At 55.7% G+C, this 27,051-nt stretch overlaps 1 protein-coding gene across 1 annotated transcript in view; it reads left to right on the top strand.

Moving 5' to 3' along the window:
- The first annotated feature begins 8,118 nt into the window (after nt 1–8,118).
- FAM83H (family with sequence similarity 83 member H) overlaps nt 8,119–27,051 on the top strand; it is an 82,259-nt gene continuing 63,326 nt past the window's right edge. Inside the window, exon 1 of the mRNA XM_077271483.1 lies at nt 8,119–8,254. The gene's annotated coding sequence lies outside the window, so the exon portion shown is untranslated. The remainder of the gene's footprint in view (nt 8,255–27,051) is intronic.

The following is a 27,051-nucleotide window of genomic DNA, read 5'->3' as shown; positions in this document are numbered from 1 at the left end:
ACGGTCACCTTCCTGACTGAGTTCAAGGAAAGAAACCCTGCTATTCTGGGGCAACTCCGAGCCAGCTCATGGCGAGACCAGAAAACTTCAAGGCCCTCTCGTCTCACGAAGCTGACATCGAAGTAGGAGGTCCCATAGGGATGGATCAAGACGAAGATGTCATATGCCGCGAAGCCCATCCCCAGCAAGAGCTCAGCAACCTTTGACTGATCAGGACAGGCATCCTTGCTTACCCACTGGAGACGGGCCACGTTCCTACGGTTACTCCTCTGCCCCGGTGTCGGCAGAGACCAGACAGTCTCTGCCCCTCTATCTCGGAAGGCGGAAAGACCGTGTCTCTCTATCCAGAAAGACAGATCAACTTCCCTCCCCTCTACATTGATGGAACTCTCCCCTCTCCTCAGGGCGTCCAGGAAGCGCTGCTGCAAGTCACCATCCTCAGGGTCACCAGACAAGGGCGCACTACTACCCCCAGCAGTGACAGCTCCTGAATAGCTTGGGGCTGAAGCCCCCGCCACCGCTGGGGGGGGCAGTGGGACCACTACCTGCTTCCCCTCCACAACACCGGTAATGCTCTCCTCATTCACTCCACCACTACTCCCATCATTTTTTGCACTGCTCCTTTCATGCCCCTTACTAGGGTTGAGCGACCTTGACTTTTTTAGGGTCGAGTCATGTTTCACGAAACCCGACTGTTGGAAAAGTCGAGTCGGGCGTAATCGGCCGATTACTGCGCAAAGTCGAGGATCGGCCGGAACACGAAACCCTATGCACGTCAATGGGGATATTTTTTTTTTATTTTTTTTTCTCTCTCTCTCTCTCTCATTTTACATTCCAAATCGCTACTGCGCACAAGCGATAAAATGATGATAGGCGTGCACGCCCCTAACCCCTATGTCATCACTCTGCCCACGCTCCTTCATTGGCTGTAAAAATGGCGCTAAACGCGTAATACGAAACGCGACTTTGGCGCCAAGATCGCGTACCGCATGGCCGACCCCACACAGGGATCGGGTCGGGTTTCATGAGACGCCGACTTTACCAAAAGTCGGCGACTTATGAAAATGAACGATCCGTTTCGCTCAACCCTACCCCTTACCATTACTGCCACCTCCCATCACCCCATTACCACTATTCCCACCACCATTTGTTCCACTGTTCTCTGCACCTTCCACAGTCACATCATTCCTTCCTCCCTTGTGTCTGGCGTCTCTGCACTCACACCTGCTGGACCGGGGGAGGGGTGCAGCACCACACACGCTTTCTTTAGATCAGTGCTGGCTCTCTGCTGTGCTCTTGGAGCGCCCTGCCCCGTATTGTCCTGGGCAGATTGTCAGCCGCCTGCACTGCAGCCACAGACTTCTGGGGTTTAGTGTCCGGTCTGGGCGCCGGGGCACACTGCCCCCCTGTCCCAGCAGTGCGCCCAGTGTTCTTTGCAGCTCTTGTTTCCTGCTTCTTATCTGACTCGCGGCTCCCCTGTTCCAACTGCGTACCTCATTCCATTGTGCCTCTGTCACAATAGTGCGCCCCCTTTTGCCGTGACACTCTCCTCGGCTCTGTCACCCGCAGCCCCGGCAGTGAATAGGCATGGAGTTTTGTCACACCGTCACCTTCTCACAACGTCGTGGACAAAATCCCGGAGGAGCACTAACCGGACCACCTCATCTCTGAGGGCTCTGAACCTCTGAGAGGTCGCGGGTTTCTCCTTGTTAGAGGCTCGGGTGTTCAGGATCCGTGCCTCCTGCATCTCCTCCTTCAGCCCGGTCAGTGCTTTGCCGGCGTCCTCGTACTCACGTAGCATGGCGACCACTCGGGAGGAGAAGGTACTCGTGGACTCGCCGGAGCTCCTCTCCCCCCAGGATGTTCCTGGGCTCTCCTTCCTGGGGCCTGGGGTGCCCCTGTCTCCCTCTCTGGGCGGACGATGAGCCGTCTCAGGGTTGGAGTAGGTGGGTAAGGTTCTTCTCACCCGTCCCGACCTCCTCACTCCCTGTCACCCATCGGCACAGACCGGGGAACAGAAGCCTGGGAAGCCATGCCGGCCTCCCCTGGGGAGAAGAGAGGCCGACTCTGGGCCTCCTCATGGAGCTCACAAGACAGGTGCAGCTCACAGCAGGGAGTAACTACAGTCACCTTCCCCAGTAATGGCTGATAAACAGGGCGGTGTTTGTGGTTGCACACAGGTGAGGGGACGGTGATTCTGGTTGCACACAGGTGAGGGGATGGTATTTCTGGTTGCGCACAGTTGAGGGGACGGTGATTCTGGTTGCACACAGGGGAGGGTACAGTGATTCTGGTTGCACACAGATGAGGGGACAATGATTCTGGTTGCACACAGGTGAGGGGACGGTGTTTCTGGTTACACACAGGTGAGGGGATGGTGTTTCTGGTTGCGCACAGTTGAAGGGTTGTTGTTTCTTGTTGCACACAGGTGAGGGGATGGTATTTCTGGTAGTACACAGTTGAGGGGACGGTATTTCTGGTTGCACACAGGTGAGAGGAAGGTATTTCTGGATGCGCACAGTTGAGGGGACAGTGATTCTGGTTGTGCACAGGTGAGGGGACGATGATTCTGGTTGCACACAGGTGAGGGGATGGCATTTCTGGTTGCACACAGGTGAGGGGATGGCATTTCTGGTTGCGCACAGGTGAGGGGATGGCATTTCTGGTTGCACACAGATGAGGGGATGGTATTTCTTGTTGCGCACAGTTGAGGGGATGGTGATTCTGGTTGCACGCAAGTGGGAGGACTGTGATTGTGGTTGCACACAGGTGAGGGGACTGTGATTCTGGTTGCACACAGGTGAGGGGATGGTATTTCTGGTTGCGCACAGTTGAGGGGACGGTGATTCTGGTTGCACACAGGTGAGGGTACGGTGATTCTGGTTGCACACAGATGAGCGGACAATGATTCTGGTTGCACACAGGTGAGGGGACGGTGTTTCTGGTTACACACAGGTGAGGGGATGGTGTTTCTGGTTGTGCACAGTTGAGGGGTCGTTGTTTCTTGTTGCACACAGGTGAGGGGACGGTATTTCTGGTTGTACACAGTTGAGGGGACGGTATTTCTGGTTGCACACAGGTGAGAGGATGGTATTTCTGGATGCGCACAGTTGAGGGGGACAGTGATTCTGGTTGTGCACAGGTGAGGGGACGATGATTCTGGTTGCACACAGGTGAGGGGATGGCATTTCTGGTTGCACACAGGTGAGGGGATGGCATTTCTGGTTACACACAGGTGGGGGATGGCATTTCTGGTTGCGCACAGGTGAGGGGATGGCATTTCTGGTTGCACACAGATGAGGGGATGGTATTTCTGGTTGCGCACAGTTGGGATGGTGATTCTGGATGCACACAGGTGAGGGGACGGCGTTTCTGTTTGCGCACAGTTGAGGGGACGTTGTTTCTTGTTGCACACAGGTGAGGGGACGGTATTTCTGGTTGCACACAGGTGAGGGGATGGTATTTCAGGTTACACACAGTTGAGGGGATGGCGATTCTGGTTGCACACAGGTGAGAGGACGGTGATTCTGGTTGCACACGGGGGGACGGTATTTCTGGTTGCACACATGTGAGGGGACGGTGATTCTGGTTGCACACAGGTGATGGGACGGTGATTCTGGTTGCGCACAGGTGAGGGGCTGGTATTTCTGGTTGCACACAGGTGAGAGGACGGTGATTCTGGCTGCGCACAGGTGAGGGAACGGAATTTCTGGTTGCGCACAGGTAAGGGGACGGTATTTCTGGTCCACACAGGTGAGGGGACGGTATTTCTGGTTGCACACAGGTCAGGGGACGGTGATTCTGGTTGTGCACAGTTGAGGTGATGGTATTTCTGGTTGCGCACAGTTGAGGGGACATTGTTTCATGTTGCACACAGTGAGGGGACGGAATTTCTGGTTGCACACAGGTGAGAGGACGGTGATTCTGGTTGCACACAGGTAAGAGGACGGTGATTCTGGTTGCACACGGGGGACGGTATTTCTGGTTGCACACAGGTGAGAGGACGTTGTTTCTGGTTGCACACATGTGAGGGGACGGTATTTCTGGTTGCACACAGGTGAGAGGACGGTGATTCTGGCAGTGCACAGGTGAGGGGACGGTATTTCTGGTTGCACACATGTGAGGGGACGGTATTTCTGGTTGCACACAGGTGAGAGGACGGTGATTCTGGCAGTGCACAGGTGAGGGGGCGGTATTTCTGGTTGCACACAGGTGAGGGGATGGTATTTCTGGTTGCACACAGGTCAGGGGACGGTGATTCTGGTTGCACACAGGTGAGGGGATGGTATTTCTGGTTGCGCACAGTTGAGGGGACATTGTTTCATGTTGCACACAGGTCAGGGGACGGTGATTCTGGTTGCACACAGGTGAGAGGACGGTGATTCTGGTTGCACACGGGGGACGGTATTTCTGGTTGTACACAGGTGAGGGGACGTTGTTTCTGGTTGCACACATGTGAGGGGACGGTTATTCTGGCTGCGTACAGGTGAGGGGACGGTATTTCTGGTTGCACACAGGTGAGAGGACGGTGATTCTGGCAGTGCACAGGTGAGGGGACGGTATTTCTGGTTGCACACAGGTCAGGGGACGGTGATTCTGGTTGCACACAGGTGAGAGGACGGTGATTCTGGCAGTGCACAGGTGAGGGGACGGTATTTCTGGTTGCACACAGGTCAGGGGACGGTATTTCTGGTTGCACACAGGTGAGGGGATGGTATTTCTGGTTGCACACAGGTCAGGGGACGGTGATTCTGGTTGCACACAGGTGAGGGGACGTTGTTTCTGGTTGCACACAGGTGAGGGGACGGCGTTTCTGGTTGCACACAGGTGAGGGGACGGCGATTCTGGTTGCACACAGGTGAGGGGACGTTGTTTCTGGTTGCACACAGGTGAGGGGACGGTGTTTCTGGTTGCACACAGGTGAGGGGACGTTGTTTCTGGTTGCACACAGGTGAGGGGATGGCGATTCTGGTTGCACACAGGTGAGGGGACGGTGATTCTGGTTGCACACAGGTGAGGGGACGTTGTTTCTAGTTGCACACAGGTGAGGGGACAGCGTGTCTGGTTGCACACAGGTGATGAGAGGATGTTGTTTCTGGTTGCACACAGGTGAGGGGACGCTGTTCCTGGTTGCACACAGGTGAGGGGACGCTGTTCCTGGTTGCACACAGGTGAGGGTACGGTGATTCTGGTTGTACACAGTTGAGGGGACGGTATTTCTGGTTGCACACAGGTGAGAGGAAGGTATTTCTGGATGCGCACAGTTGAGGGGACAGTGATTCTGGTTGTGCACAGGTGAGGGGACGATGATTCTGGTTGCACACAGGGGAGGGGATGGCATTTCTGGTTGCACACAGGTGAGGGGATGGCATTTCTGGTTACACACAGGTGGGGGATGGCATTTCTGGTTGCGCACAGGTGAGGGGATGGCATTTCTGGTTGCACACAGATGAGGGGATGGTATTTCTTGTTGCGCACAGTTGAGGGGATGGTGATTCTGGTTGCACGCAAGTGGGAGGACTGTGATTGTGGTTGCACACAGGTGAGGGGACTGTGATTCTGGTTGCACACAGGTGAGGGGATGGTGTTTCTGGTTGCGCACAGTTGAGGGGACGGTGATTGTGGTTGCACACAGGTGAGGGTACGGTGATTCTGGTTGCACACAGATGAGCGGACAATGATTCTGGTTGCACACAGGTGAGGGGACGGTGTTTTTGGTTACACACAGGTGAGGGGATGGTGTTTCTGGTTGTGCACAGTTGAGGGGTCGTTGTTTCTTGTTGCACACAGGTGAGGGGACGGTATTTCTGGTTGTACACAGTTGAGGGGACGGTATTTCTGGTTGCACACAGGTGAGAGGATGGTATTTCTGGATGCGCACAGTTGAGGGGATGGTATTTCTGGTTGCGCACAGTTGGGATGGTGATTCTGGATGCACACAGGTGAGGGGACGGCGTTTCTGTTTGCGCACAGTTGAGGGGACGTTGTTTCTGGTTGCACACAGGTGAGGGGACGGTATTTCTGGTTGCACACAGGTGAGGGGATGGTATTTCAGGTTGCACACAGTTGAGGGGATGGCGATTCTGGTTGCACACAGGTGAGAGGACGGTGATTCTGGTTGCACACAGGGGGGGACGGTATTTCTGGTTGCACACAGGTGATGGGACGGTGATTCTGGTTGCGCACAGGTGAGGGGCTGGTATTTCTGGTTGCGCACAGGTGAGGGGACGGTATTTCTGGTTGCACACAGGTCAGGGGACGGTGATTCTGGTTGTGCACAGTTGAGGTGATGGTATTTCTGGTTGCGCACAGTTGAGGGGACATTGTTTCATGTTGCAGACAGTGAGGGGACGGAATTTCTGGTTGCACACAGGTGAGAGGACGGTGATTCTGGTTGCACACAGGTAAGAGGATGGTGATTCTGGTTGCACACGGGGGACGGTATTTCTGGTTGCACACAGGTGAGGGGACGGTATTTCTGGTTGCACACAGGTCAGGGGACGGTATTTCTGGTTGCACACAGGTCAGGGGATGGTGATTCTGGTTGCACACAGGTGAGGGGATGGTATTTCTGGTTGCGCACAGTTGAGGGGACGGTATTTCTGGTTGCACACAGGTGAGGGGACGTTGTTTCTGGTTGCACACATGTGAGGGGACGGTGATTCTGGCTGCGCACAGGTGAGGGGACGGTATTTCTGGTTGCACACAGGTGAGAGGACGGTGATTCTGGCAGTGCACAGGTGAGGGGACGGTATTTCTGGTTGCACACAGGTCAGGGGACGGTGATTCTGGTTGCACACAGGTGAGAGGACGGTGATTCTGGCAGTGCACAGGTGAGGGGATGGTATTTCTGGTTGCACACAGGTGAGGGGATGGTATTTCTGGTTGCACACAGGTGAGAGGACGGTGATTCTGGCAGTGCACAGGTGAGGGGACGGTATTTCTGGTTGCACACAGGTCAGGGGACGGTGATTCTGGTTGCACACAGGTCAGGGGACGGTGATTCTGGTTGCACACAGGTGAGAGGACGGTGATTCTGGCAGTGCACAGGTGAGGGGACGGTGATTCTGGCTGCGCACAGGTGAGGGGACGGTATTTCTGGTTGCACACAGGTGAGAGGACGGTGATTCTGGCAGTGCACAGGTGAGGGGACGGTATTTCTGGTTGCACACAGGTCAGGGGACGGTGATTCTGGTTGCACACAGGTGAGAGGACGGTGATTCTGGCAGTGCACAGGTGAGGGGATGGTATTTCTGGTTGCACACAGGTGAGGGGATGGTATTTCTGGTTGCACACAGGTCAGGGGATGGTATTTCTGGTTGCGCACAGTTGAGGGGACATTGTTTCATGTTGCACACAGTGAGGGGACGGAATTTCTTGTTGCACACAGGTGAGAGGACGGTGATTCTGGTTGCACACGGGGGACGGTATTTCTGGTTGCACACAGGTGAGGGGACGTTGTTTCTGGTTGCACACATGTGGGGATGGTGATTCTGGTTGCACACAGGTGATGGGATGGTGATTCTGGCTGCGCACAGCTGAGGGGATGGTATTTCTGGTTGCACACAGGTGAGGGGACGTTGTTTCTGGTTGCACACAGGTGAGGGGACGGCGTTTCTGGTTGCACACAGGTGAGGGGACGGCGATTCTGGTTGCACACAGGTGAGGGGACGGCGATTCTGGTTGCACACAGGTGAGGGGACGTTGTTTCTGGTTGCACACAGGTGAGGGGACGTTGTTTCTGGTTGCACACAGGTGAGGGGACGTTGTTTCTGGTTGCACACAGGTGAGGGGACGTTGTTTCTGGTTGCACACAGGTGAGGGGATGGCGATTCTGGTTGCACACAGGTGAGGGGACGGTGATTCTGGTTGCACACAGGTGAGGGGACGTTGTTTCTGGTTGCACACAGGTGAGGGGACGTTGTTTCTAGTTGCACACAGGTGAGGGGACAGCGTGTCTGGTTGCACACAGGTGATGAGAGGATGTTGTTTCTGGTTGCACACAGGTGAGGGGACGCTGTTCCTGGTTGCACACAGGTGAGGGGACGCTGTTCCTGGTTGCACACAGGTGAGGGGACGGTGATCCTGGTTGCACACAGGCACTGCTGGCTGGGCAGAGGGTGCAGCGAGGGAGGAGGAGGTGCAGCAGCTGAGGAATGTCTCTGTCTCTGCCCCCGGGTGGAGCTTTCATGTTTTCTCTTCCTGAAGTTCAGACCGAGCTGGAGAGCGAGAAGGAGACAGATCCGCAGCCAAGGTAGGGGCCCGGGGCCCGGGGTGCCGCTGTGTAATGTGCTGCCGCCGTGTCTGCGCCGTGGGCTCCGGCTTCTCACCGCTGGCGCTGGGCTCCACTTTTCGGCAGGTGCTGTCGGCGTGGGCTCCGTCTTACCCCTGGCGTTGGGCTTTACTGTTCGTCAGGCTCCGTATTGGGCCCCCGGCAGAGTTGGGCTCCGTATTGGGCCCCTGGCAGAGTTGGGCTCCGTATTGGGCCCCCGGCAGAGTTGGGCTCCGTATTGGGCCCCCGGCAGAGTTGGGCTCCGTATTGGGCCCCCGGCAGAGTTGGGCTCCGTATTGGGCCCCCGGCAGAGTTGGGCTCTTTATTGGGCCCCCGGCAGAGTTGGGCTCCGTATTGGGCCCCCGGCAGAGTTGGGCTCCGTATTGGGCCCCCGGCAGAGTTGGGCTCCGTATTGGGCCCCCGGCAGAGTTGGGCTCCGTATTGGGCCCCCGGCAGAGTTGGGCTCCGTATTGGGCCCCCGGCAGAGTTGGGCTCTTTATTGGGCCCCCGGCAGAGTTGGGCTCCGTATTGGGCCCCCGGCAGAGTTGGGCTCCGTATTGGGCCCCCGGCAGAGTTGGGCTCCGTATTGGGCCCCCGGCAGAGTTGGGCTCCGTATTGGGCCCCCGGCAGAGTTGGGCTCCGTATTGGGCCCCCGGCAGAGTTGGGCTCTGTCTTGGGCCCCGGCGCAGTGATCTGTGTGGTGGGCACAATGATGGGCAGGCGGGGGGATGCCCCCTAGTTGACGGTTTGTTACGTTGTATCACATTTGTGCCGCGGTCGCTCTCGGTGGTCCGGTACGTCAGATTCACAGATGTTTGTATCTTGATGGACATCAGCACTGAATCCTCCTTCCATAGACCCTGCACACACAGGGGGATCTACAGACCATAGACTCCGCACACACAGGGGGATCCACAGACCATAGACCCCGCACACACAGGGGGATCCACAGACCATAGACTCCGCACACACAGGGGGATCTTCTACAGACCATAGACCCCGCACACACGGGGGGATCTACAGACCATAGATCCCGCACACACAGGGGGATCTACAGACCATAGACCCCGCACACACAGGGGGATCTACAGACCATAGACCCCGCACACACAGGGGGGATCCACAGACCATAGACTCCGCACACACGGGGGGATCTTCTACAGACCATAGACCCCGCACACACAGGGGGGATCCACAGACCATAGACTCCGCACACACGGGGGGATCTTCTACAGACCATAGACCCCGCACACACAGGGGGATCCACAGACCATAGACTCCGCACATACAGGGGGATCCACAGACCATAGACTGCACACACAGGGGGATCTTCTACAGACCATAGACCCCGCACACACAGGGGGGATCCACAGACCATAGACTCCGCACACACAGGGGGATCCACAGACCATAGATCCCGCACACACAGGGGGATCTACAGACCATAGACCCCGCACACACAGGGGGGATCCACAGACCATAGACTCCGCACACACGGGGGGGATCCACAGACCACAGACTCCGCACACACGGGGGGATCCACAGACCACAGACTCCGCACACACGGGGGGGATCCACAGACCATAGACTCCGCACACACGGGGGGGGATCCACAGACCATAGACTCCGCACACACGGGGGGGATCCACAGACCACAGACTCCGCACACGCGGGGGGATCCACAGACCCCGCACACACGGGGGGGATCCACAGACCATAGACTCCGCACACACGGGGGGATCCACAGACCATAGACCCCGCACACACGGGGGGATCCACAGACCATAGACCCCGCACACACGGGGGGATCCACAGACCATAGACCCCGCACACACGGGGGGATCCACAGACCATAGACTCCGCACACACAGGGGGATCTACAGACCATAGACTCCGCACACACAGGGGGATCTTCTACAGACCATAGACCCCGCACACACAGGGGGATCCACAGACCATAGACCCCGCACACACGGGGGGATCCACAGACCATAGACTCCGCACACACAGGGGGATCTACAGACCATAGACTCCGCACACACGGGGGGATCCACAGACCATAGACCCTGCGCACACAGGGGGGATCCACAGACCCCGCACACACGGGGGGATCCACAGACCATAGACTCCGCACACAGCTGGAGCACATCTGGGATCAGCCCCACCCACTGCACATGTGAATATGGCGGCCATCGCTCCTCTCTGATAACGGTGCTGCATTGCGGGGCCCCTTATATTCTTATGTCTGGGGCCCCAAATAACCCAAGAGATGAAGCATGGAGTAATGGAGGCTGAATGGTGGAGATTGCAGATCCCGCCCATCACAGCCAGGAATGGGTTACTGGTGCGACCAGTCTGGGGTCAGGGGTCATCCTCCATGACTGACATTGATCCCGGGACCCTCATTGTATGCAGATCTTAGGGCTGGGAGAGGCTCACTATGACATGGGAGAAAGCCATGCTATTACTCCCTGGTATCAGCCATTTATGTCCTATATCTCCAGCGCTGAGGTCAGTTGCTCCTTTTATAACACTTTTGGAATTTTGGTTTGCTGCCCCTTTAAAAGTGTCACCATGTTTTACCCAGTCAGATCAAGCAGGGTTAGAAGTGACGGCCCCCGAGGAGCCGACCGCACCACGTGGTAGGGGTGTACATGGCGGGAGTGTACATGGGGTCTCCAGGCATTGAGCCTCTGTGTGTATCAGCCTGATGAGGGTTATACCCCTGGAGGTGAATAGTCCTCTGTGACTGGGTGTAGGATGTTGGTTCCCGAGGGTCTTCCTCTGACTGTTCTATAGCTCTGTTCATCCTGGGCCTCCTGGTTCATGTTAGCAGTTGCAAAAGCAAACAAGATTTCAGGATGTATAAAAAAAGAGAGAGAAAATCCTGCGATCCCAACGTATTGTTACCCCTCTATAAATCACTGGGGAGGCCACAGCTAGAATATGGGATCCAAATATTAAAAAGGATATTCAGAAGTTGGAGTCAGTACGACAACTAGATTATTACACGGGATGGAGGCCTCTCCTATATTACACGGGATGGAGACCTCACCAATATTACACGGGATGGAGGCCTCTCCTATATTACACAGGATGGAGGCCTCTCCTATATTACACAGGATGGAGGCCTCTCCTATATTACACAGGATGGAGGCCTCTCCTATATTACACAGGATGGAGACCTCTCCTATATTACACGGGATGGAGACCTCTCCTATATTACACAGGATGGAGGCCTCTCCTATATTACACGGGATGGAGGCCTCTTCTATATTACACAGGATGGAGGCCTCTCCTATATTACACGGGATGGAGACCTCTCCTATATTACACAGGATGGAAGTCTCTCCTATATTACACAGGATGGAGGCCTCTCCTATATTACACAGGATGGAAGTCTCTCCTATATTACACAGGATGGAGGCCTCTCCTATATTACACAGGATGGAGACCTCTCCTATATTACACAGGATGGAAGTCTCTCCTATATTACACGGGATGGAGACCTCTCCTATATTACACAGGATGGAAGTCTCTCCTATATTACACAGGATGGAGGCCTCTCCTATATTACACAGGATGGAGGCCTCTCCTATATTACACAGGATGGAGGCCTCTCCTATATTACACAGGATGGAGGCCTCTCCTATATTACACAGGATGGAGGCCTCTCCTATATTACACAGGATGGAGGCCTCTCCTATATTACACGGGATGGAAACCTCACCAATATTACACAGGATGGAGGCCTCTCCTATATTACACGGGATGGAGGCCTCTCCTACATTACACAGGATGGAAGTCTCTCCTACATTACACAGGATGGAAGTCTCTCCTATATTACACGGGGTGGAGGCCTCTCCTATATTACACGGGATGGAGGCCTCTCCAATATTACACGGGATGGAGACCTGTCCTATATTACACGGGATGGAGACCTCTCCTATATTACACGGGATGGAGACCTCTCCTATATTACACGGGATGGAGACCTCTCCTATATTACACGGGATGGAGACCTGTCCTATATTACACGGGATGGAGACCTGTCCTATATTACACGGGATGGAGGCCTCTCCTATATTACACGGGATGGAGACCTCACCAATATTACACAGGATGGAGACGACTCGGAGATCTCATTTCCATGTGTGATATGTGTGGTCAGTACAGAGGACGGCACAGGACTTTTCCTTACAAGGACCACACTAAGGACCGGGGGCGCTGATTACGGGGAGGACGGTGGTGCCGGCAGCTGGACAGGGAAGGGTTCTCTGCAGTTCCAGCAGTCAGGCTGTAGTAATGGCCGACACTGGGCTGGATGGTTCCTCAGCGCAGAACACTGGGGGTTGGATCTGAGCGGTCGGTGCAGCCGGCAGAGCCATCCTGTGTAACTCTACTATCTGGCCAGACTGTCCTGGGGTCTGCAGTGGCCGGGCTTGCTGGGAGTTGTAGTCTCTGGGTATTTCTGGCCGCCGCTCTGTGGTTTGGGACGGATTTAGCTTTTGGCCGCTCGCCCGGAGGTCTGATCACTGCGCCCGCTCTGCGGGATGGAGGCACTGCTGCGCTCATCCTGAGCCTCCTGCTGCATAAATAGGCCGGCAGCACAGGTCTGGTCACCGCTGCGCCGATCCTCCCCAGAGTTCGCCTTTATTGTCGCTGACGCCTTCCGTGGCCCGGGAGAGCTGGGTGACTACGACCTCCATCGTGCAGGATGTGATGGGGGGATGGTGGCATTCCTGTCCTGTCAGTAATGAGGCTTCCCGGGGCTCCTGACAATCCCTGGACACAGCTGAGGGTTTGTTACACTTGTATCCAGTCTATAGCATCTCTGTGAGGCCTGGACTGACACACTGTGACGACCCCTCCGCTGTGCGCAGCCCCGGGTTCTCATCCACTGACACCAGTGAGTCAGACAGTTGTGGGAGTTTTCTTCTAGGACTGGAGACCCCTTTAAGGCTCCGTTCTCTGCTCCCCGCTGTGCCCACTCCTGGCCCAGATACCGGGCCGCATTGTTGGCAGGCGCCGGGCACCGCACCCACAGTGCACTGCTGAGGCGTCCAGCAGGGAAGAGGTTAACTCTCTCCTGCTGCTATTGGCATCTCCTAAGTCTCTGTCCCTATGTCAACACTTCCTGTCCTCTGCAGCTTAGTGTTACCTTGGGGACACTGGATCTTCCAGGAGCCAATCAGATCTCTACTTCCCATTCCAAATCTCATTTTCTGCATGTTTCTCATGTGGCCTGGTGGTCTCCTTATGATAACTGGTTATCCGCGGGATCTTGGGGGCAGCGGAGGGTCACCACAGGGCAGCGGAGGGTCACCAAGGGGGCAGCGGAGGGTCACCACGGGGGCAGCGGAGGGTCACCACAGGGGCAGCGGAGGGTCACCACAGGGCAGCGGAGGGTCACCACGGGGCCAGCGGAGGTTCACCACGGGGGCAGCGGAGGGTCACCACAGGGGCAGCGGAGGGTCACCACAGGGCAGCGGAGGGTCACCATGGGGGCAGCGGAGGATCACCACGGGGGCAGCGGAGGATCACCACGGGGGCAGCGGAGGATCACCACGGGGGCAGCGGAGGGTCACCACGGGGGCAGCGGAGGGTCACCACGGGGGCAGCGGAGGGTCACCACGGGGGCAGCGGAGGGTCACCACGGGGGCAGCGGAGGTTCACCACGGGGGCAGCGGAGGTTCACCACAGAGCAGCGGAGGGTCACCACGGGGGCAGCGGAGGGTCACCACAGGGGCAGCGGAGGGTCACCACAGGGCAGCGGAGGGTCACCACAGGGCAGCGGAGGGTCACCATGGGGGCAGCGGAGGGTCACCACGGGGGCAGCGGAGGGTCACCACGGGGGCAGCGGAGGGTCACCACGGGGGCAGCGGAGGTTCACCACGGGGGCAGCGGAGGGTCACCACAGGGCACTGGTCGAGCAGTCTTTCCCATGCATTGTCCCTCTGTCTCCTGGCCCTCAGCGCTCAGAGATGATGGCCGCTGTCGCGGTTCTGGATGGCGCCGGGTGAGACGTTTGTGGGCGAGGAGAGAAGCTGTTATCGTTAGAAATCCCCTCCAGATGTGCAGGCAGTGAGGGGTTAACCTCCGCGCTGAGCTGTCAGTCATGTGAGACCTGCCACCATCTTGGTTGTCAGCATCTGGCGCCCTCCGCTCTGTATGTGAGGGTCTGACCACAGCTGAAGGGTTGTTACAGTGTATCAGGAATCCTCTGTGATCTGGCCTCCTGCACTGACACACTGTGACATCTCCGCTGCTGTGTCACCCGGACCGGGGCACAATGTTTCCACTCACTGACAACAAGCAGGACAGTAAGTGGCGTTTCATTGTGGTGTGACTCCGGTTTCTCTCCGGATGACTCCTCGCTCTCCGACTCCCAGCATCCTCCGGGGCGGCGCATCAACGTGTCGGGGCTGATAAACCGGTATCTGGAGGGTTATTAATGACGGTCGCTGTGTTATGCGGCTGCGGGAATTCTAATCGGACGCCATTATCGCTGCCTGAGAGACCACAACATGTCCGAGCCTGACAACCCTCACCATGGACACGGGCAGTGCTCGCGGCACCGGCCAGCAGGGGCAGCCATATTGGTTGTCACTGAGCTTTCCCGGGAGCAGGCGGCGACTCCTGGGATAATCCTCGGCCGTGACTCATCCAGGTGACATCTTCATACTCTCCCTAATAATTGGGTGGGAACAGAGGAGGCAGGAATGAGGCCAGAGGCTCCCTGCGCCTCCTACATGGAGTGAGTCAGTCTCTGGGATCTTTACTACTCAGAGCTGTGTCATCGCTCCTTCATCATCGCCTCGCCCCACCATGCTTCCCGTCCTAGGAGGACCCGGGCACAGACAACATGGCCGCACTCAGGCCCTAGCGGTCACACTGTGCTATCCTCTAACCGGCGGGGTCCTGCCATCCTCTATAGCCATGTCCGGTGAGAGTCAGTAAGTGGTCCGCACTCAGGTCCTAGCGGTCACACGGTGCTATCCTCTAATCGGCAGGGTCAGCACTCCTAGCGGTCCCACAGTGCTATCCTCTTACCGGCGGGGTCCTGCCATTCTCTATAGCCATGTCCAGTGAGAGTCAGTGAGTGGTCCGCACTCAGGCCCTAGCGGTCACACTGTGCTATCCTCTTACCGGCGGGGTCCTGCCATTCTCTATAGCCATGTCCGGTGAGAGTCAGTGAGTGGTCCGCACTCAGGTCCTAGCGGTCACACAGTGCTATCCTCTAACCGGCGGGGTCCTGCCATCCTCTATAGCCATGTCCTGTGAGAGTCAGTGAGTGGTCCGCACTCAGGTCCTAGCGGTCACACAGTGCTATCCTCTTACCAGCGGGGTCCTGCCATTCTCTATAGCCATGTCCGGTGAGAGTCAGTGAGTGGTCCACACTCAGGTCCTAGCGGTCACACTGTGCTATCCTCTTACTCCGGCGGGGTCCTGCCATTCTCTATAGCCATGTCCGGTGAGAGTCAGTGAGTGGTCCGCACTCAGGTCCTAGCGGTCACACAGTGCTATCCTCTAACCGGCGGGGTCCTGCCATCCTCTATAGCCATGTCCTGTGAGAGTCAGTGAGTGGTCCGCACTCAGGTCCTAGTAGTCACACAGTGCTATCCTCTTACCAGCGGGGTCCTGCCATTCTCTATAGCCATGTCCAGTGAGAGTCAGTGAGTGGTCCGCACTCCGGTCCTAGTAGTCACACAGTGCTATCCTCTTACTGGCGGGGTCCTGCCATTCTCTATAGCCATGTCCTGTGAGAGTCAGTGATTGGTCCGCACTCAGGTCCTAGCGGTCACACAGTGCTATCCTCTTACCAGCGGGGTCCTGCCATTCTCTATAGCCATGTCCAGTGAGAGTCAGTGAGTGGTCCGTACTCAGGTCCTAGTAGTCACACAGTGCTATCCTCTTACTGGCGGGGTCCTGCCATTCTCTATAGCCATGTCCGGTGAGAGTCTGAGTGGTCCGTACTCAGGTCCTAGTAGTCACACAGTGCTATCCTCTTACTGGCGGGGTCCTGCCATTCTCTATAGCCATGTCCGGTGAGAGTCAGTGAGTGGTCCGCACTCAGGTCCTAGCGGTCACACTGTGCTATCCTCTTACCGGCGGGGTCCTGCCATCCTCTATAGCCATGTCCTGTGAGAGTCAGTGAGTGGTCCGCACTCAGGTCCTAGCGGTCACACATTGCTATCCTCTTACCAGCGGGGTCCTGCCATTCTCTATAGCCATGTCCAGTGAGAGTCAGTGAGTGGTCCGCACTCAGGTCCTAGTAGTCACACAGTGCTATCCTCTTACTGGCGGGGTCCTGCCATTCTCTATAGCCATGTCCTGTGAGAGTCAGTGATTGATCCGCACTCAGGTCCTAGCGGTCACACAGTGCTATCCTCTTACCAGCGGGGTCCTGCCATTCTCTATAGCCATGTCCAGTGAGAGTCAGTGAGTGGTCCGCACTCAGGTCCTAGTAGTCACACAGTGCTATCCTCTTACTGGCGGGGTCCTGCCATTCTCTATAGCCATGTCCGGTGAGAGTCTGAGTGGTCCGTACTCAGGTCCTAGTAGTCACACAGTGCTATCCTCTTACTGGCGGGGTCCTGCCATTCTCTATAGCCATGTCCGGTGAGAGTCAGTGAGTGGTCCGTACTCAGGTCCTAGCGGTCACACAGTGCTATCCTATTTCTGGCGGGTTCCTGCCATTCTCTATAGCCATGTCCGGTGAGAGTCAGTGAGTGGTCCGCACTCAGGTCCCCGATCTTTTGGGTCTCCAGTTAGGCATCATAAGCAGCAGAGAAGCTGTCCTTAGCAACCAGTCACAGTGCAGCTTTCATCTGCCCAGAGCAGTTTGTGAAAAGCAATCTCTGCTCTGATTGGTTGCTCTGGACAACAAGGGCTGCTTTGTGTCGGACATTTCTGATAATTGGGGCCCAGTGGATCCGCCGTCTGTTTCTCTCCTGATGGGTCTGTGAGGGATGCTCCAGTAAACATGAGATTCTTGGTGGGATTATTTATCTTCTTGCAGGAAACAAGATTAGGTGTAGTAGAGCTTCCCAGTCCTCGTTCTCTGTCTGGGTCCTCTGGTCGCCATGTTTCTGGAGTCTCGACTTGTCTAGATCTTGTATTCCATTTACATAGAACAATGTTTATAGTGAATCTTTTCCGCGCAGATGGAGCAGGTTTTGGGGGCCGCTGATTGTTCAAATTTATATTCTGTTCAGTCAAACGTCTCCCCGCAGTGGGGTGGGATTACTTCTCTTGGTTTCTTTTGCCCCACACTGGGGTGGGATGGGATTACTTCTCTTGGTTCATTTTGCTTTGCGATGGGTTTGCGATGGGGTAGGATTACTTCTCTTGGGATCTGTTGCCCTGTGGTGGGGGGATTACGTCTCTTGAGATTTTTGTCCTGCGGTGGGGTGGGATTTCTAATCTTGGTTTCTTTTGCCCCGTGGTGGGGTGAGATTCCTTCCCTTGGGTTCTTTTGACCTGCGGTGGAGGGGAGATTAGTTCTCTTAGGATCTTTTGCCCCGCAGTAGGGAGGGATTGCTACTCTTGGGCTCTTTTGCCCCGCGGTGGTTTGCTATTACTTCTCTTGTGATCTTTTGCCCCGTGGTAGGGTAGGATTACTTCTCTTGGTATCTTTTTGCCCTGCAGTGGGGTGGGATTACTTCTCTTGGTTTCTTTTGCCCTGCAGTGGGGTGATATTACTTCTCTTGTGATCTTTTGCCCAACGGTTGGGGGGTATAACGTCTCCTGGGATCTTTTGCCCTGCAGTGGGGGGGGGGGGATTACTTCTCTTGGTTTCTTTTGCCCTGCGATGGGGTGGCATTACTTCTCTTGGTTTCTTTTGCCCTGTGGTGGGGTGTGATTACTTCTCTTGGTTTATTTTGCCCTGTGGTGGGGTGGGATTACTTCTCTTGGGAGTGTTTGCACCGAAGTGGTGTGGGATTACTTCTCTTGGGTTCTGTTGCCCTGTGGTAGGGTGGGATTTCCTCTCTTGGCATCTTTTGACCTGCAGTGGGGGAATTACGTCTCTTGAGATTTTTGCCCTGTGGTGGAGTGGGATTGCTAATCTTGTGTTCTTTTCCTCTGCCGTGAAGTGGAATTACTTCTCTTGGGTACTTTTGCCCTGCGGTGGGGTGAGATTACTTCTCTTGGGATCTTTTGACCTCCACTGGAGAGGGATTACTTCTCTTGAGTTCTTTTTACCCACGGTAAGATGGGAATACTTCTCTTGGAATATTTTGCCCCACGGTGGAGTGGGATTACTTCTCTTAGGATCTGTTGCCCTGTGGTGGGGTGGAATTTTTTCTCTTGGGATCTTTTGACCTGCAGTGGGTGAATTACATCTCCTGAGATTTTTGCCCTGCGGTGGGGTGGGATTGCTAATCTTGGGTTCTTATATCCTGCCATGAGGTGGAATTACTTCTCTTGGTTTCTTTTGTCCAGCGGTGGGGTGAGATTCCCTCCCTTGGGTTCTTTTGTCCCCCTGTGGAGTGGGATTACTTATCTTGGGATCTTTTGCCCTGTGGTGGGGGGATTACGTCTCTTGACAGTTTTGCCCTGCGGTGGGGTGGGATTTCTAACCTTGGGTTCTGTTGTCCTATGGTGGGGTGGGATTTCTTCTCTTGGGATCTTTTCACCTTCGGTTGGGGGGATTACGCCACTTGGGATCTTTTGCCCTGCGGTTGGGGGTGATTACGTCTCTTGGGATCTTTTGCCCTGCGATGTGTGGTGGGGGATTACTTCTTTTGGTTTCTTTGCTTTGCGGTGGGATGGAATTACTTCTCTTGGGATCTGTTGCCCTGCAATGGGGTGGGATTGCTAATGTTCAGCGGCAAGGTGGCATTACTTCTTTTGGGATCTTTAGACCCGCACTGGTGTGGGATTACTTCTTTTGGGATCTCTAGACCCGCACTGGTGTGGGATTACTTCTCTTGGGATCTTTGTCCTGTGGTGGGATGGGATTTCTTCTCTTGGGTTCTTTTGTCCGCTGTGGGGTGGGATTACTTCTCTTGGGACCTTTTGCCCCGCTGTTGGGTGGGATTACTTCTCTTGGGACCTTTTGCCCGCTGTGGGGTGGGATTACTTCTCTTGGGACGTTTTGCCCCGCTGTGGGGTGGAATTACTTCTCTTGGGTTCTTTTGCCCCGTGGTGGGTTAGGATTACTTCTCTTGGGATCTTTTGCCCCGCGGTGGGGTGGGATTACTTCTTGTCAAGCTTCTCAAGCATCTTTTAGTCGTCTTCAAAAGCTGGAGGACTCAGCGCAGGAGAACGATTGAAGTTTTTAATGAGAGTTTGGTCCCAGTGAAGGATTATGTGACACATGCCAGCGGCGAGTCGACCGGTCCCTGAAGTGCGATCCCTCCCTGTGTGTCACACCATTATCCAGGCCCTGACCCAGCTCACAATCACCTATGGGCCTCCCAGTCCGGACGCAGTGACTGAGGAAGGGAGCGAGGATGTCTCATGAGGTGTGCAAACACCACAGCCGGGCAATGCAACCCCAGTGGCCGGCAACATGGAGTCTGTACCTGCCTCTGATCCAGGAGGCAAAAGCGTTGGGGAGAGAGGTGTGGATGGCAGTGACCCCGCCGCCGCTCCTGCTGCATGGCCCCCTGCAGGAGTCGCTCTGCTCCTCGGATGGCTCCTGGCAGCATTCTCCGGTAGGTGCCATCATACTAAAGCCTTCTGGAAGGGGCAGAGGAGGGGGGTATGTGCTCTGTGGACCCTCCCGCATTACCGACAATATATATAAATTCCAGTGGAGGTATGGTACTTGGACTGTGAACGCTCACAATGATGATGGGGACTTTACTACCGATGTGGTTAATTAGTGACTGATGGTCGAGCATCTCCAGAGAGGACCCGGGAGCTGGGTCCACGGAGCCGGTGCTGGTGTCTACTGTACCATATGTTCTGTGCGCTGCTGCCTCACAATGATGAGAGGTGTAGTACGATGGATTCCCTGCCGCTATAATGGGGGCTGCCATGTTATCAGTCAGTGAACAGTCAAATCAAGACACAAATATTACAAAACATGTTAAAAAGCCAGTATGTGGAAAAGCAAATACTAACCTGATCTGCCTCCTGAGGACAACCGGAGGTCCAAAGGTCTTCTCCAAACAATGAGAAGCAATAGAGAGAGATCGAAGACGACCTGAGGGGGGAATATCATACAAGCCGTACCCCGTTACCCCTGGGCAGGTGGCGGGGGTCTCCTCCTCACCCATCTCTTTGCCCCACAGGTCCCTCTTATATCTAGTCCCACCCTGAGCTCATGTCTTGTGGCAGTGACCATCATGGATCTTACTCTGATAACATGCTGGCATCGGATTGTGTGTGTTCCTCCCTCGGGTCGTCTTCTGCTGCAATCATTCCTTCGTCTTTATTGCTTCTCGTTGTTTGGAAGCTTCTTTTGGACATTGATGCTTTGGGTTCACTGTGGTCGTCCTCAGGAGGCAGGCCGGGTTATCTGATTCTTGTCCTATTTTATAGCTATGGAGCCTTTTGGCTTTTTAATATGTTGTTAATATTTTTGTCTTGGTTTGTCCCGTTATTTGTAATAAAGTTTACATTACAGGATGATCCCATGATATTGCAGACTTCTCTTGTTTATGGTGTATACTAAGTGCGCGTTTTCTTGATCCCAGTGTAGTCGGCGGCGTCCTCACTGTTCTCTTTCTCACAAGGATCTAAGCGACTGACAAGAATCAGTAATGTCCAGACGACTAGGTCCGAGTCTAGAATGACTGGTCTTGTGGTGGGTCCCCCTTATGCTGCTTGTCTTGGAAACTGCCCCTCAGTGTACTGTGGGTCTCCTGGGGTGTCCCCCTGTGCACGGTGTCGGCGGCTCTGGGTCAGGGTCCCCCTGGAACGCGGTGGCTCTGGGGCAGCGTCCCTCTGGCCTGCGGCAGCTCTGGGGCAGCGTCCCTCTGGCACGAGGCGGCTCTGGGGCAGCGTCCCTCTGGCCTGCGGCAGCTCTGGGGCAGCGTCCCTCTGGCACGCAGCTGCTCTGTGTCAGTGTCCCTCTGGCACGCAGCTGCTCTGGGGCAGCGTCCTCTGGCACGCGGTGGCTCTGGGGCAGCGTCCCTCTGGCACGCGGTGGCTCTGGGGCAGCGTCCCTCTGGCATGAGGCGGCTCTGGGGCAGCGTCCTCTGGCCTGCGGCAGCTCTGGGGCAGCGTCCCTCTGGCACGCGGTGGCTCTGGGGCAGCGTCCCTCTGGCCTGCGGCAGCTCTGGGGCAGCGTCCCTCTGGCACGCAGCTGCTCTGTGTCAGTGTCCCTCTGGCACGCAGCTGCTCTGGGGCAGCGTCCCTCTGGCATGAGGCGGCTCTGGGGCAGCGTCCTCTGGCACGCGGTGGCTCTGGGGCAGCGTCCCTCTGGCACGCGGTGGCTCTGGGGCAGCGTCCCTCTGGCACGCGGTGGCTCTGGGGCAGCGTCCCTCTGGCACGCGGTGGCTCTGGGGCAGCGTCCCTCTGGCACGCGGTGGCTCTGGGGCAGCGTCCCTCTGGCCCGAGGCGGCTCTGGGGCAGTGTCCCCTGGTGTGGTTTTGTTAGTTCCCATGTCAGGTGGAGTGGCCTTATCTGAGGAATTGTATCTTCCATCATGGGGACTGTTGTGTCCGTCACTTATCTGGAAAGAGATGGCAGCAGACTGCAGCGAGGGTCGGAGTGAAGCTCCGCAGGCATCATGTGGATGTAACATGTATCATCAATGTCACTTTGTACCGCGCCGTCTTCGTAGCAGTGATGCTCCCTAATGGCAGATGATGGTCGGAGGGTCCAGGTGATGACTTCTCTCCAGATCCATCATGCTCGGAGGCTGCGCACAAATCTGCTGTCCCACACCTCAGGACCCCGCACAGGGGCAGATGATTGGCCGGAGCCTATTGGGCTGCGTTCCCATAATGAGGATTTGGAGAGATTCCATATTATTTCCATATTATTAGGTAAATGAGGTTACTGGTGTTTTTTATATATTCTTTATTAAATAACCATTAAAATTTGTCTTAAAATGAACAGAAAACACAATTCACTCCTAAGAGCAGATCCAGAAAAGCCCCAACCTGCATTATTGCCTATGGTGTTAGGTAACAGGTCTGTGAAGTCCCCAATCTTATTCCTCGGATTGTTTCTGATTCCTTCTGGTATTTTGCGTTGATTACACGTTATTGATACCGTCCTGTGCAGATTACATGCGTTTTCCCGTGCGATTCTATGAGGATCCGCACATAACGCTCCGCCGGCCGGATTCTGCTGCAGATTTCAGTAGATCCGTCTCTCTGCTGGAGCCGGGACGCAGCCTTAATGTACGCAGCCCCGCTGCTCTGCAATGTGCACATCGTTAGGTGTCTGCAGAGCTGCCGGCAGTGAAGGGGTTACCGGCCGGAGGTAATTACTGTCCCCGCCGGGAGACGCGCTCAGGTAGAGGCAGGTTGTCAGAGAGGTATGCGGCGAGGACAGGCAGAGACAGGTACGAGCATCGGGGCGGCTCCGCAGACACCGACAACGGCTGCTGAGTACAGGACCCCATCACCTGCAGTCCTATGTAACACCACAGATAACACAGTGATAACTCTCTATGAGTACAGATTATGTAGTAGATGTCACCTCCAGTCCCATGTAAAACCGCAGATAGCACAGTGATTACTCTCCGAGTACAGATAATGTAGGAGATGCAGTCCTATGTAACATCACCAGACACCGAAGGGATAATAGTTTATTCTGAAGACGACATCCGCTGAGTAGACGGAGTCCGCTGAGTAGACGGAGTCCGCTGAGTAGACGGCGTCCGCTGAGTAGACGGCGTCCGCTGAGGAGACGGAGTCCGCTGAGGAGACGGAGTCCGCTGAGGAGACGGCGTCCGCTGAGTAGACGGAGTCCGCTGAGTAGACGGAGTCCGCTGTGTAGACGGAGTCCGCTGAGTAGACGGAGTCCGCTGAGTAGACGGCGTCCGCTGAGTAGACGGGAGTCCGCTGAGTAGACGGGAGTCCTCTGAGTAGACGGGAGTCCGCTGAGTAGACGGGAGTCCGCTGAGTAGACGGGAGTCCGCTGAGTAGACGGGAGTCCGCTGAGTAGACGGGAGTCCGCTGAGTAGACGGGAGTCCGCTGAGTAGACGGCGTCCGCTGAGTAGACGGCGTCCGCTGAGTAGACGGCGTCCGCTCCGCCTTTTGGTAATGGGTAAACCATGGAATATTAAGGCCTCGTTCAGACCTGGGTTTCCTTGTAGCCGCGGTTCTCATGGAGAGCTTTTACCATTGTAGTGTATGGCGCTGATCACGGGTCGGTGGATGTTTGCGGAGCGACTGTGCACGTAACGTGCGGCTCTGAGCGGAGGGTCGGATACAGCTCTGTCTATGGCACCGGACGCTGTCTGTTCTTCTGACTCTGGGAGGAGAAGCTGGAGAATCTGCCATCAGGTTTTTTTGCTCCTAAAAAAGAAAACGATTGATAAAACAACAACAAAACCGTGAATGAAACTCGGAGCATTTTTTTTGCGTCTGAGACTGATCAGTGCTGTGTGTATGAGGCCTGCGCTGTATTTCTCCATCCGTGCTGGGGAGAGGGGCAGACACCGCGCAGCCCCCCGGCCTCACCACAAATGGCCAGAGATTATTCCCCGGGCGCTCCGCACTCTCCTGCTCAATCCGGCGCATTGTTCTCCTCCTTCCTGTTGATGTAGTCACCAATGTACAGATTTTGCCTTTGGACCCCCCCATTATGTGTTCCCCACCCTGGCTGCAGTATATGAAATCACTGAGTGTCCAGACTGCAAGAAAAGTGTATACAGCTCCCACCCTGCGGTGGCTGATAACAGAGAACAGTGGTCTAAGTAGGACAAGTGAGAGGTCTGAGCTGATGCAAAAGTCTTGTCAGTGAGCAGAATGGTGAGTGCAGCTCTGGAGGTGACTGGAGAATAAGACACGATGTAACAGCAGAATAGTGAGTGCAGCTCTGGAGGTGACTGGAGAATAAGACACGATGTAACAGCAGAATAGTGACTGCAGCTCTGGTGGATAAGACATGATGTAACAGCAGAATAGTGAGTGCAGCTCTGGAGGTGACTGGAGAATAAGACACGATGTAACAGCAGAATAGTGAGCGCTGGTCTGGTGGATAAGACATGATGTAACGGCAGAATAGTGACTGCAGCTCTGGGGGTGACTGGAGGATAAGACACGATGTAACAGCAGAATAGTGAGTGCAGCTCTGGGGGTGACTGGAGAATAAGACACGATGTAACAGCAGAATAGTGAGCGCAGGTCTGGAGGTGACTGGAGGATAAGACACGATGTAACAGCAGAATAGTGAGTGCAGCTCTGGGGGTGACTGGAGAATAAGACACGATGTAACAGCAGAATAGTGAGTACAGCTCTGGAGGTGACTGGAGGATAAGACACAATGTAACAGCAGAATAGTGAGTACAGCTCTGGAGGTAACTGAAAGATAAGACGCGATGTAACAGCAGAATAGTGAGTGCAGCTCTGGAGGTGACTGGAGAAGAAGACACGATGTAACAGCAGAATAGTGAGTGCAGCTCTGGAGGTGACTGGAGGATAGGTGCCCACAATCAGTCACACCCTGCTAGGAGCAGCACCTGTATTGTGAGCTCCAGCACTTCCAGTAGGAGGCCCAGAGTCGGCCTCTCTTCTCCCCAGGGAGAGGCAGGCTTCCTGGGAGGCCGGCATGGCTTCCCAGGCTTCTGTTCCCCGGTCTGTGCCGGCGGGGGACAGAGAGCAGCAGCAGCAGCAACCGGCCCAAGAGGGACTGAGGAGGTCAGGACGGGTGAAGAAAACCTTACCCACCTACTCCAACCCTGAGACGGCTCATCGTCCGCCCAGAGAGGGAGACAGGGGCACCCCAGGCCCCAGGAAGGAGAGCCCAGGAACATCCTGGGGGGAGAGGAGCTCCGGCGAGTCCACGAGTACCTTCTCCTCCCGAGTGGTCGCCATGCTACGTGAGTATGAGGACGCCGGCAAAGCACTGACCGGGCTGAAGGAGAAGCTGCAGGAGGCACGGATCCTGAATACCCGAGCCTCTAACAAGGAGAGACCTGTGACCTCCCAGAGGTTCAGAGCCCTCAGAGATGAGGTGGTCCGGTTAGTGCTCCTCCGGGAGGGGATTGAGAAAAGTGCAGGTCCCTTCCTGGAAAGGTTTAAGAACCAGCGGCGGTTCTCAGAAATGAAGGGGTTAAATACCTCAGGAGAGCCGCCAGCCGGCGTCCTAAGCGACGAGGAGGAGGAGGACGCCGATGTGGTCGTGACTGGAGTCCTACAAGCTGGAACCAGCCGGGAGAGTGAGTCGCAGAGCCGACAACAGGGGAGCGGCCTCCCGGCACGGCAGAGGACTCCGACAGCACAGGCTGGAGTGTCAGCGGAGGAAGAGGAGGAGGGCGGTCTGCTACAGGAGATCAGAGAGCTGGAGTCTCCAGTGAACCTGGACCGCTTTTCCTTTGGTGAGGACGAGCCAGCAGAGGAAACCCAGAAGAGGAAGAAGAAAACGAAGGAGACCGCACGGGAGGTGGTGAGTTACAGATATGTACTGATGGATGATGTTACACCTACCACCTCCTGTGTAAACCCCACCAAACCTAAAGGCACGGGCTCTGCAGTGGGTCCGGGGCATAGGCAAGGTGGGGAGAGGAGGAGGACGTCCGGCGGTGCTGCCGTCTGTGCGGGGAACAGTGCAGGGGGCGAGGCTGTGGAGGTACTCATGGCGCCGGACATAGGGGACCCCGAGGAGTTTCCCTCCCTGCCCTCTGCGGCTAAGCTGGTTATCACCGGGGCTGAGGGGGCGAGGGGGATGTCCACGCCGTTGTAAAAGGGGGACGGTGTGGGCAGACTCCATCCCTGCTCACTACGGCTGAGCCGGCCGACGCCGGGGCTGTGGGGGGCAGGTCCGAGGAACATGGTGCGGCAAAAGGGGGGCGCACTGTTGTGACAGGGGCGCAGTGCGCCTCAACAGAGAAGAGGCACGCGGCTGCAATAGGGGAGCAGCGAGTCCAAAAAGGAAAAAAAAAGCAGGAAACATCATCTGCAGGGAACACTGGGCGCCCTGCTGCGACGGGAGGACAGATTGCTCCAGCACCCAAATGTGACACCGGGACCCCGAAGGCTGTGGGTGCAGGGCAGGCGGCGCCCCCCAACAAGCAGCAGGCCCAGAATAATAAAATACAAACTGCTGCAGTAGGGGGGCAAGTCGCTCCAGAGACACAACAGAGAGCCAGCACCAATCAAGGGAAAACAGGTGTGGTGCTGCACCCCTCCCCCGGTCCAGCAGGTGTGAGTGCAAAGAAGCCAGACACAAGTGAGGAGAAAATGGATGTTACTGTGGAAGGTGCAGAGAACAGTTTTACAAATAGTGGTGTGAATACTGGGAAAAAAGTGACGGGAAGTGGTGGCAATGGTAAGAAGAATGAAAGCAGCTGTGCAGGAAATGATGGGAGTAGTAGTGGAGTGAATGATGGGAGTAGTGGTGGAGTGAATGGTGGGAATAGTGGTGGAATGAATGATGGGAGCAGTGGTGGAGTAAATGATGGGAGTAGTGATGTTGCAAATGATGGGAATAGTGGTGGTGGTGGAGTGAATGAGGAGAACATTACTGGTGTTGGTGGAGGGGAAGCAGGTAGTGGTCCCGCTGCCTCCCCAGCGGTGGCGGGGTCTTCAGCCCCAAGCTATTCAGGAGCTGTCACTGCTGGGGGTAGCAGTGCGCCCTTGTCTGGTGACCCTGAGGATGGTGACTTGCAACAGCGCTTCCTGGACGCCCTGAGGAGAGGGGAGAG

The sequence above is a fragment of the Ranitomeya variabilis genome, chromosome 6, assembly GCF_051348905.1.
Source record: "Ranitomeya variabilis isolate aRanVar5 chromosome 6, aRanVar5.hap1, whole genome shotgun sequence".
NCBI classification, from domain to species: domain Eukaryota; kingdom Metazoa; phylum Chordata; class Amphibia; order Anura; family Dendrobatidae; genus Ranitomeya; species Ranitomeya variabilis.
The sequence above is the reverse complement of the archived record's forward strand: the minus strand, read 5'-3'. Positions and strand labels throughout refer to the sequence as shown.